We start from the raw sequence: 12099 nt of genomic DNA on the forward strand, positions 1-12099 counted from the left end.
GCGTCACACGATGTACCCATTCATTAGTTTTGGGCATTGAAATGTCAGGTTTAAGGAGAAAAATATAATTGACTTTGCCTCCTAGCTAAGCTTCTTGTATCCCTTTATGTATAGTAGGAAATTTGCTACTATGGAGAGCCTTTTACACATAGACATCGCAACCTTTCTTGAGGTGAATTGCTGAGCAGGAATGATAGACCCTCTTACAAGGCAACGCTTGCATTTAACCCGAGCTCTCCCAAGCCCATTCAACAACTTGAGTTCTTGATTGAACTTGCAAGTAAACTTACCCTAGAGACGCCACCAATATTTTATGGATCGATTAGAAGTCCAACTACCAGAGATTCATGAATATAATGACGGCCAAGCCTGTGGTTCCTCTCATTTGCAATCGCACTAGATATTATCAACTTCCCTGAAAGGCAACTTCTCGCAGTCCCCCTCATCCTCGCCCCTCCATTGAATGAGCAAATCTGCTTGCCTCTTGTTGGTTGCAAGACACTGGATTTTTCACTCGATTCTCTCAGAAACATTTTCATCAATCAATGGACTCTCGAGTAGATTTCAGAGAAATGGGGTCTGACAGAATTATCAATTAAAGTGCTTATGGATATTAGAATCAATGACATATAGAGGATGATGATGCAAGTACTATGGTATAGTAATTGGTAACCGAGGAAGCCGTAGTTATCAAAATATTAATCCATTGCAAATTGTCCAGATTCATTAGTATTAGGCATTGAAATGTCGGGTTTAAGGAGAAAAAGAAAATTGACATTGCCTACCAGCTAAGTTCCAAACCAGGACAAAGCCCCTTACTTTCTATAAATTATTGTGGTCTTATTCTTCTACAAGCTCTCAGTCGAAATCATATCAAATGGAGAATGCGGAGGATTTTTCACTATGATTCAAAAGAAAGTAGTGAAGTTTTCCACGGATTTTAATGGTAGAGATTTCAAAGTCATTGTCCTTATCCTTTTTGGACGAGAAGCCTAAAATCGTTGTTGAAGAGAGTCCACATGACACGCACAAAACTCACGTAATTTTCTCCATCAAACACCAACTTTATAAAATTGGTGCCCATGATGCATTTCATTTAAATTAATTAATGAAAGGATGACAATAAACATATCAAATACATTAGGATCTAATTACACTAAATGAAACTTGTGGCACAACATTTCAGATTAATTAAAAGTGATTTAATTGAATCGATTAAAAATTCAAATATGACAAGACACATGGATAAAAAGTTGCTAGACTACTAGTATCATTATCTCTTCTAGCAATTTAACTTCCAATCACTCCCTATGGGAAGGTTATGGCATTCATCACAAAACCTTTTCACATTCGTGCCTTGGAGCATTAGTCAAAGGTCCATTTATACCCTCGTAGAGTTGCAAATAATTGTGTACATGTAAACATAAAGAACGGGCTACTAAATTAAACGTGATTGAGGAGTTCTCCAACTTCCCCTCATTCACGGAAGATCTCACTACATGATTATGGTTTGGGTTAATTTGTGGGGTATTGTGAATAGCATCCTTTTAAATATTAAGGCTGCGTTTGGTAGTTGAGATAAAATTTGGGATAGGATATGATTTATCATATCATATGTTTGGTGCTCACTCAGGACAGGATAAAGTCGGATATAAGGGGGATATAAACAGGATAAAATTATCCAATGGGAGAGGTGGAATAAAGGTGGATATAATTTTTAATGTTCCATATTAGGAAGTTATTTTTCTTGAATAATAAACTTATTAAATTAATAAAATTGAAATTATATTTCAATATAAATAATATTTGAATTATAATTTAAGAAATTAAAATTGAAAAAATAAAAATGATTATTTGAAATATAATTTAAGAAATAAAAAATAAAAATGATTTCCTCTTCGTTTAATCGAATTACCGATAAGAAGCTCGAAGGTAGTGCTAACTTCCACTAATGGAAGAAAATCGTGAAGCTTACTTTGGCAGCATGAAATAACATAGACATTTAACTGAGTTTAAGCCTAGAGATGATGTAACTTGGGATGTTGTTGATGCATGTATTCTTGGTCAAATGCTAAATTCTATGGAGAGTAATGTAGTTGACTTGGTAACTCATATTGATACAATCAGAGAACTGTGAGAGTATTTGAACGTGTTAAATTCTGGCCAAAATAACTTATCACAGATTTATGAGTTATTGCAAGAGTTTTATCGGTCTGAAAGGAAGGGGCGTTCCATTATGCAGTACTTTGCAGATTTTAAGAGAATGTATGAGGAGTTGAATGTTGTTCTCCCTATTTCAACTGATGTTCAACAAATGCAACGTCAGAGAGAACAATTGGCTGTAATGGGATTCTTAGGAGGCCTTGATTTTGAATATGAAACCGTTTTGTCTCAGATTCTTGGAGGAGAGAATATTGCGCCACTCACAGATACGTTTGCTTGAGTTCTTCAAGTATCTCGTGAGTCTTCTTAGAATACTACATCTATGGTGGGAAGTTAAGCTCTTGTATCCCAGACTCGAACTAGTAGTGGTAATAGGAGTGATGGAGGAAATCGTGGCGGATATAATGGGCGTGGTGGTCGAGGAGGAGGCCAAGGCATAAGAACAGGGAGAGATCAAGGTCATCAGCATCTTTATGGACAATCCCACATATCTACTGATAATTCGGGGACTACACGAATTTGTCATTACTGTGGCAAATCTGGTCATATTCAAAAATTTTGTTACAAGCTACATGGGAGACCAAGGTAGCAGCATCGATCCGCAAATATGGCTTCTAATATTAACTATGTTGGAGAAATCTTCGTGAAGTGTTTTGAAGCTGACAAAACGTTTCCATCGGTCTAGTCGAAGATTTGCAGACTCTGCTATTTAAAGTCTGAAGACCTCCGAACAGCCAGACTCAAGACTGAAAGTCTATCCTCATTGACAGTTTCTAATCCGTTGAAGAAAGGCTATCCAGAATTGGATGTTTCATTAAGGATGTAACCTTATCGATTGGAGAAGATCTCTTGGCTGGATATGACATAACAGAATCCTTTATTTGATCATGATTGATTCGGAGATTAAGGATCCGATGATTGGCGAAATATTCTTGGAAGGTTCTAGTTATGGAAACCGAGATCCTGATTGTATGGGCGAACAAGATTGATGGGCTATCAACATGTTCCTTTAATAGCTCGAATGATCTTCCTAATTGATTCCGTCCAACGGGTAGATTGGAGGAATTCCTTTGGTAAGTGCCAACGGGTATGATGGCACAAAGGAGTATAAAAGGAAGACGTTCCAGTTGTTCGAGTGTGTGCACAATAGAAGAATTCCAAAGTCTGAAGCTCCTTGTTCTTAGTCAATTCATTTGAGCGAAATCTTGTACGCAAAAGAGAGTCTATATTCGTGAGAAACCTTGAGGAAGTGTAGTAGAATATCTACACTATGGAATCAAGGGAAAGCTGTGTTGTAACATCTCTTTTGTTCATAGTAAAATCCAGCCGGTGGGCTGTCAATGCGGAAGAGTGGACGTAGGCTTGGAATAAGCCGAATCACTATAAACCTTGTGTTCAATTTTCTCTTCCCTACTTTTTGCTTTACTTTGATCATAATCTGTTTTGGAGATCTTCCTTTCTATCGTCTGCCTAGTATCGCTTTCGTATCTCGAGAAATTGTTTTTACACCTATTCACCCCCTCTAGGTGCTTATACTAGCTATCTCAATTGGTATCAGAGCTTGTGTACTCACTTTGTTTGAAGTGTTTTACTTCAGAGTTAAAGATCCATGGCTAGTATGTTGGCTCCGGGCTGGTAGAAGGGCAAAGCAATACCGAGATCGCCTTACTTTGATGGAAAGGATTACAACATATGGAAAAACAAGATGAAAGCGTTCCTAAGATCAAAAGATCCTTTGGAATGGGACGTTGTAGAAAAAGGAATCATTCCTAAAGCTGCACCTGTCTCAGAGAGGAAAGATACTCACAGAGTCTAGTGAAATGACTCAGAAGAGATAATCAAGAGACAAGCTCTTGATGCAAAAGCAATTTATTCTTTATATTGTCCTTTATCACCTACTAAATATAACAGAATATCTTCTTGTGTTATAGCTAAAGAAGTCTGGGATAGATTATATATTACCTATGAAGGAACCGATCGAGTGAAAGAGACTAGAATCAACATTCTCCTTGGTCACTATGAAGCCTTTAAAATGAAATCAGAAGAATCTATAATTGACATGTTTAGTCGTTTTACAGAAATCGTGAATGGTCTAGAAAATCAAGGTCAACCAATTTCTGATCCCATGAAGGTAAACAAGCTACTGCGTGGACTCTCCCAAGATTGGAATCACATAAAGACCTCGATCAGAGAGACTCAAAGAATCATGCCACTATCTGTTGATGAGTTGGTTGGGACTCTTCAGTCTTATGAAGTGGAACGAATCAATGAAGACGAAGATCCTAAAGGTAAGAAATCCATTGCATTAAAATCCAATGATGATTATGATATTATAGATTCTAAAGACGATATGGATAATGAGGAGCTTGCTCTCATGATAAGAAGATTCAGAAAGCTGAATAGAAAAGGAAGAAGATTCAATCCAAAGAAACAAAGCTTTCAAAAGCAACAAACTAAGTCTGGTGAGGATGATGAATCAAACAAAGATATAGTCCGCTTTGAATGTAAGAAAAATGGACACATCGGACCCAACCGTCCTCTTCGAGGAAGAAGAAAGGAAAAGCTGAAAAGTATCGAAAGGCTCTTAAAGCGAAACCCGAGTGATACGAGTGTGAAGAAAGTGATGATGATTATGCCAATATATGTCTAATGGCACAATCGGATTCAGATTCAAACTCCGAGGTAGACTCAGATTCAGATAGTGAATTTGAGGTAAGTAACTTCAAAATCCCTATTAAAGTTTCTAAATACATTGATGAGTTGTGTTTTAGTCTTAAGACTTCTCTTAAAAAGATTTCTGAATTCAAAAGAGAAAATTCTGCTCTAAAACAACAGGAAAATGTTTTGAAAGAAAAGGTGGACTTTTTAGACATGAATGTTTCTTCTCTTAGAAAAAGTGAAGATAATCTTTCAAAAGAAAATGCATTCTTAAAAAATGATATCTCAAATATTTCTAAAAGATTTTCTATAGGATCTCGAGAACCGGAAAAAATTCTTTCTGTTCAAAGACCTTATTTCAATAAATCTAGTTTGGGAATGACTACAAACCATTCCTTTAATTGATTTTCCAAAAGTGAAGAAAGAATTAAGCAAAGACCCACAAAGATGTTTACAAAAATCATTTTAAAAGGATTTTTGTAAAACCAAGTAGGTCGCAATGCTCTCGGATGTTCAAAGTGCAATAGTGCGATCATTTTGAAAAGAATGTCCTATGGTTTGGAAACTTGTTAAGAAAGTATGGGCAAAAACCGCATATCATACTAACACCAATGGACCCAAGAAAATATGGGTACCAAAGAAAGTTTGAGTTTCTTTTTTAAATGCAGGTCACTATCAAGAAAAAGGTAAAATGGTATCTGGATAGTGGATGCTCAAGACATATGACAGGAGATTCAAATTGCTTCATAAAGTTTGTTCAAGTGAATGGTGGAAAAGTCTCATTTGGAGGAAATAGTAGAGGAAGAATTGTGTGATTTGGAACTAAGCAATGTTTCTTTAGTTAAAGGACTCAACTACAATCTGCTCAATATCAGTCAGCTGTGTGATACCGGTTTTAAAATCAACTTTCAAGAGGGAATATGTTCAGGAACTAGTAAAGATTCTACTCAATCATTCATGGGTCGAAGACATGGAAATATTTACCTCTTGGATGTGAAACCAGATGAATCGCAATGTCTAATCTCAATTCAAAATGAAGCGAGCTTATGGCACGAAAGCTTGGGCACATCAATATGAAGCGAGATAGCCAAAATTTCAGCAAAGAAGCTTGTTCGTGTTCTACCCAATTTATCATACCAAAAGTCTGATCTATGTACACCATGCGTATTGGGAAAGCAAGTAAGAAATTTTTTTAAACCAATAAATCAAGTTTCCACTAATCATGTACTATAGCTTCTGCATATGGATATCTTTGGACCAACCAGAACACAGAGCATTGGAGGTAAGAAATATTGCCTAGTAATTGTGGATGACTACTCTCGATTTACTTGGGTGTATTTCCTGGCAAATAAGTCTGAAACTTTCTCTTACTTTGAAAAATTTGCTAAAAAGGTTCAAAACGAAAAATGATATGTTATCTCAAGTATAAAAACAGACCATGGAGGTGAATTTGAAAATCAAGATTTTACAAAATTCTGTGATGAATATGGTCTTCAGCATGTGTTCTCCTCTCCATATACTCCAGAGCAAAATGGAGTTGTGGAAAGAAAGAATAGATTGCTTCAAGAAATGGCTAGAACTCTTCTAATTGAAAGCAACATCTCTTCACGTTTTTGGGTTAAAGCAGTTTCTACAGCATGTTATATTATAAATAGAGTTTTTCTAAGGCCTATTCTAGAGAAAACCCCCTATGAATTATTTAAAGAAAAGAAGCCTATTGTTACATATTTTCATGTGTTTGGATGCAAATGCTTTATATTGAAAAATGCAAATGATCGAGTTGGCAAGTTTGAAGAAAAGTCAGATGAAGGCATCTTTCTTGGATATTCAACCACAAGCAAAGCGTACAGAGTCTATAACAAGAAGAGTCAATCTGTGGAGGAATCAATGAATGTCAAATTCCAGGATTCTATGCAAAATGAATCTATTCAGACTCATCTTGAAGAATCTCGAACTACTCCCGTACTCTACAAAGTCTAAATCTCAAAAAGCAGCTTAGACTCTGAAAGACTAGCAACAAATGGTTATTGAAGATTCAAATGAAGGAAGTGATCATCAACCTGACAAATCAACCAGTAACTGGAAGCATAAGTCTAGTCATCCCAAAGACCTCATTATTGGCGACATTAATGAAGGAAATCGCATAAGATCCAAAAGGTGCGAAGAGTCTAGTGTTGTGGCTCTTATTTCTAAAATAGAACCCAAAAGCATAGAAGAAGCTTTATCTGATGAAAGCTGGATTGAAGCTATGCAAGAAGAACTCGGCAAATTCAGTATTCATGATGTCCGGGAGTTGACTCCTAAACCAAAAGGTAAATCTATTATTGGAGCTAAATGGGTTTTCGGGAACAAGATGAACGAAAAGGAAAAGTCATAAGAAACAAAGCAAGACTCGTGGCCAAGGATATACGAAAGAAGAAGGGATAGACTATGACGAGACTTACGCACCAGTAGCAATGTTAGAAGCAATTCGATTATTACTTGCTTTTGCTTGTTATAAGAATTTCAGGTTATTCCAAATGGACGTCAAAAGTGCTTTCCTAAATGGATTTAACCATGAGGAAGTCTATGTGGAACAACCACCTGGGTTTGAAGACCCAAGGAAACCAGACTCAGTATTCAGACTCAAAAAGGCCTTATATGGTCTAAAGCAAGCACCTCTAGCTTGGTACGACAGGATGAGTAAGTTCTTGATTCAAAACGGCTTTGTAAAAGGTAAAGTAGACACTACTCTATTTATCAAAAGAGAAAGCAAAAGTTTTGTGCTAGTTCAAATATATGTCGATGATATTATTTTTGGATCCCCTAATGAAAGTCTGTGCAAGAAATTCTCTAAGACTATGCAGGATGAATTTGAAATGAGCATGATGGGTGAGTTAACCTTCTTTCTCGGGCTTCAAGTAAAACAACTGAAGGAAGGAACTTTTATTCATCAAGAAAAGTATGTTAAAGATCTTGTAAAAAAGTTTGGACTTGACAATTGCAAAAAGGCTGATATACCAATGTCAAGTTCCTTGAAGATAGACAAAGATGAAGGAGGAAAGAAAGTCGACCAAAAGCTATACAGGAGTATCATTGGCTCACTTCTTTATCTTACTACTTCTAGACCTAACATTTTGTTTAGTGTTTGCATTTGTGCCAGATTTCAAGCAAACCCTAAAGAATCTCATTTAAGTGCTGCAAAACGTATTATCAAATACATTGCTTCAACTTCAAGTCTTGGTCTTTAGTATCCTAAAAGGGGATACTTTTACTCTTCTTGGATACTCAGATGCAGATCTAGCCGGATGCAGAGTTGATAGAAAGAGCACCTCGGGTACCTGTCAACTACTTGGAAGTAGGATAGTGTCTTGGTTTTCAAGGAAGCAAAATACAAGCTCTCTTCTCACAACATAAGCAGAGTATGTAGCACTCGGAAGTTGTTGTTCACAAATTCTGTGGATAAAACAACAGCTAAGAGACTTTGGAATTGAAGATTCATGCACCGAGATTAACTGTGACAACACCAGCGCAATCAATCTCACCAAAAATCCAATTCTTCACTCAAGAGCAAAGCATATAGAGATTCGACATCACTTTATTAGAGATCATGTTCAAAATGGAGAAATTTCGATTCAGTTCGTTGACTCAAAGAACCAACTGGCGGATATATTCACAAAGCCTTTGGAGAAAAATCAATTTGAAATCATCCGCTCCAGACTCAACATTTTGAGGTTTGAAGAAGTTAAAGTCTAGAGACTCTCAGACTCAGACAAACAAGACTTTGACTGTAAGTTATTCTCTCTCTCGAATCTCATCTTGAAAAGGTACGATCATCAACCGTGTTTGATTATTGCTATCTTTAATTGGCGTGATTATTGCAACGTTTCCTTTTCGAAAAAGAAGTTATTTTTGAAATGACTATCATCTAATTTTTCGAAAAAGGCAGTTATTTTTTAAAAATGCATCTTTTTACTTTCTTTTATGATGTTTCGTATGCCTCTCTTTTTAATTGTTTATGCACTGTTGTTTCTTCTTCGCTTTACTCTCCAAAACCCTAAAAAGCATCGATCTTCCATTCCTGTCTTCCTCCCTTGTTTAATCTTCGAAAAAGTTGTCATCTTTCTTGGGAAAGTCAAGCAAGGAATCTTTCAAAGACTCGAGAAAGATGTCGTCTTCAAGAAAGTCTTCGAGGATTGCAAAGGGGGACCACGGCAAATGAGTGAGGGGCCTACTCACTTTGATCTCACCGAGGAAGAGGAGTCACCAAGTCAGCAGCAGAGCCCACAACATTCTCAGCAGCGTCATTCTCCACCAACTAGTCCACAGGGTGTTGGTCATCAACAAGAGGAAGAAATCGTTGAAGACGCAGATCCTATAAGAATTCAAAGGCCCTCTTTTATTTATAAGCTTTATCGTGCTTTAAAGATGAGGTGGTACTCCATTGAACTACATCGATGAGTTTCTCAAAGACAAGGGATATGGGAATGAGTACATCTTTTTGCGAAAAATGGAGTGTTTGGGAATTGCTCCTAAGGGATTGGCAGAAGAAACCCTTGCAAATATCCCAAGTGATCCGCGTGTTGGGGGATTTAATCCGATAGATGGGAATGATGATGACAAATTGTACAATCAGTTTCAACCGAGAATGGGTGTTGCAGCAAAAATTCGGGGAAAAATGACAAATTTGTTTCGATCGGAGGAACAAAAGCATCTCTACTCTAAGTTGTTGAAGCATGGGGTGATAAACCCTAGAAGCGTGGATTTTGATTTCCTTGATGCTGTGAATGTTAATTTGAGGGAAAAATTCAATTTTCTTCAACTTGAGCAGTTCTGTTCTGACACCACAGAAGCCCATGCTGAATTAACTGCATACTTCTATTCGAATCTTAGCTTCTTGGATGCGAATAGAATCTCTTTTAGTGTCCGAGATCAGGACTTTGTGGTGGATATGGATATGCTGGCGGATGTGATTGGGGTTGAAAGAGGGAGATATTAACCCATCAATGTTTCTATTGCTCGTGCTACATTGGAACTTGATAAGGATAGAAGAACAGAGGAAAATATTTCCTACTTGAGGATGAGTGCGTTTAACATTCTACTTCACAAGATTGTCATTAATTGCCTCATACCGAAATCTACTTCAAAGACTGATGTTTCAAGTTCAGAGGCAAAGCTGATGTATGCCATCATCACTGGGAAAAAGTTTTATCTTCCTCACACTATTATGTTCCACATGTATAGAGTAGTGGTGAAGGACAGAGGTCAACTTCCTTATCTAGGTCTTGTGACGAAGTTATTCAGACATCTGAATATTCAGCCTCCACAAATTCTCTATACTCGATCTTGTGATCATATGGTGGTAGGACTGAAAATGGTGACTAAAATGCGTCTGAAGGAACTAAGCAATGCGTTGGAGAAATTCAAGGAGAAGACTCCTGTCAAAACTCATCAAATCTCTTCTGCAGCAAAAAGAAAAGGGAAGGAGCCCATGGTTGCTCCATCCAAGAAAAGAAGAGCTCTCATCGTTGAGGATGAAGATGATGAGGAAAACATCATCATTTCTGCAATGGCATTGAAGAATCTAAGTCGTTCTGTTCTAGAGAAAGATTCAGAACAGAGGACTAGAGAAAGAGAAGAGAAAGAAGTAGAGGAGAAAGAAACAGAGGAGAGAGAAACTGAAGAAATAGATGCTGAGAAGGAAAGAATTGAAAATGAAGAAGAAGAGAAAAGAGATCAAGCGGAAGGAGAACATGAGGAACACTCTTCTCCACCTGAAGGGAAACAGGGGGAGATCATGAGAAAAGAGGAATGTCCTCATGTCCTGCTACTAGTGAGGGAGTCAGTCGCTCTCCAGCAGATCCGGAGGACATTTATGCCTCTCAATTTCCTAAGGAAGGACATGATGTTTCTTCGCCAAATCTACGTGATTATGCTGATCTGCCATCGTCTGCTTTTACTCCATCAGATCGTGCCGAAGCCAGTACGCAGACCGATAATTCAGCAGATTTTCGCAGAATTCTGGATGTTCTCTTGGAAATGCGAGGTTAGATATATGCTTTGGGATGCGAAGTTCAGAATTTGCAGAATGCAGGTCAAGCTTCTTCGGGTTCCTTGAATGATCAGATCCAAGCCATTTCTCTTCAGATTCAGGCTAATGCTAAGGGTGAGGATGTTGCACAACTGAAGGAAGACTTGAAAAGGCTGGAAGGTATTGTCCAGTCAATGGGAGATTTCCAGTTTGTCTGTGTTCCCAAGCATTCTTGACTCTACTCCATTTTCATCTCAACTTTTTTTTTTTTTATGACAAAAAGGGGGAGAGATGCAAGATTTGAAACTTTGAGAACTTTTTTTATGTTTGTTTGACGTTACTTTTGTGTCTGGATGTGGATTGAATTTGGGATTTGGGTTTGACTTGCTTATATTAAGTACTATTGATATCTTATGGATGGCTTTACTCATGCAAGACTAACCTATTTTTCTGTGTTGCAGATTCTAGTGTTATCATTAAGCCATTAATCTTTATAAGATATCCATATTTGCTTGAGTAATGTTTTGCGGGTCAAAGTTATTCAAATCTGCATGAAAGTTTTGTTACCATAAAAAGGGGGAGATTGTTGGAGAAATCTTCGTGAAGTGTTTTGAAGCGACAAAACGTTTCCATCATCTAGTCTAAAATTTGTAGACTCGCTATTTAAAGTCTGAAGACCTTTCGACAGCCAACTCAAGACTCAAAGTCTATCCTCATTGACAGTTTCTAATCCGTTGAAGAAAGGCTATCCGAATGGATGTTTCATTAAGGATGTAACCTTATCGATTGGAGAAGATCTCTTGGCTGGATATGACATAACAGAATCCTTTATTTGATCATGATTGATTCGGAGATTAAGGATCCGATGATTGGCGAAATATTCTTGGAAGGTTCTACTTATGGAAACCGAGATCTTGATTGTATGGGCGAACATGATTGATGGGCTATCGACATGTTCCTTTAATAACTCGAATGATCTTTCTAATTGATTCCGTCCAACAGGTAGATTGGAGGAATTCCTTTGGTAAGTGTCAACGGGTATGATGGCATAAAAGAGTATATAAGGAAGACATTCCAATTGTTTAAAAGTGTGTACGATAGAAGAATTCCAAAGTCTGAAGCTCCTTGTTCTTAGTCAATTTATTTGAGCGAAATCTTGTATGCAAAAGAGAGTCTATATTCGTGAGAAACCTTGAGGAAGTGTAGTAGAATATCTATACTTTTGTGGAATCAAGGGAAAGCTGTCTTTGTAACATCTCTTTTGTTCA

This window comes from Eucalyptus grandis, chromosome 3, assembly GCF_016545825.1.
Source record: "Eucalyptus grandis isolate ANBG69807.140 chromosome 3, ASM1654582v1, whole genome shotgun sequence".
NCBI classification, from domain to species: Eukaryota; Viridiplantae; Streptophyta; class Magnoliopsida; order Myrtales; family Myrtaceae; genus Eucalyptus; species Eucalyptus grandis.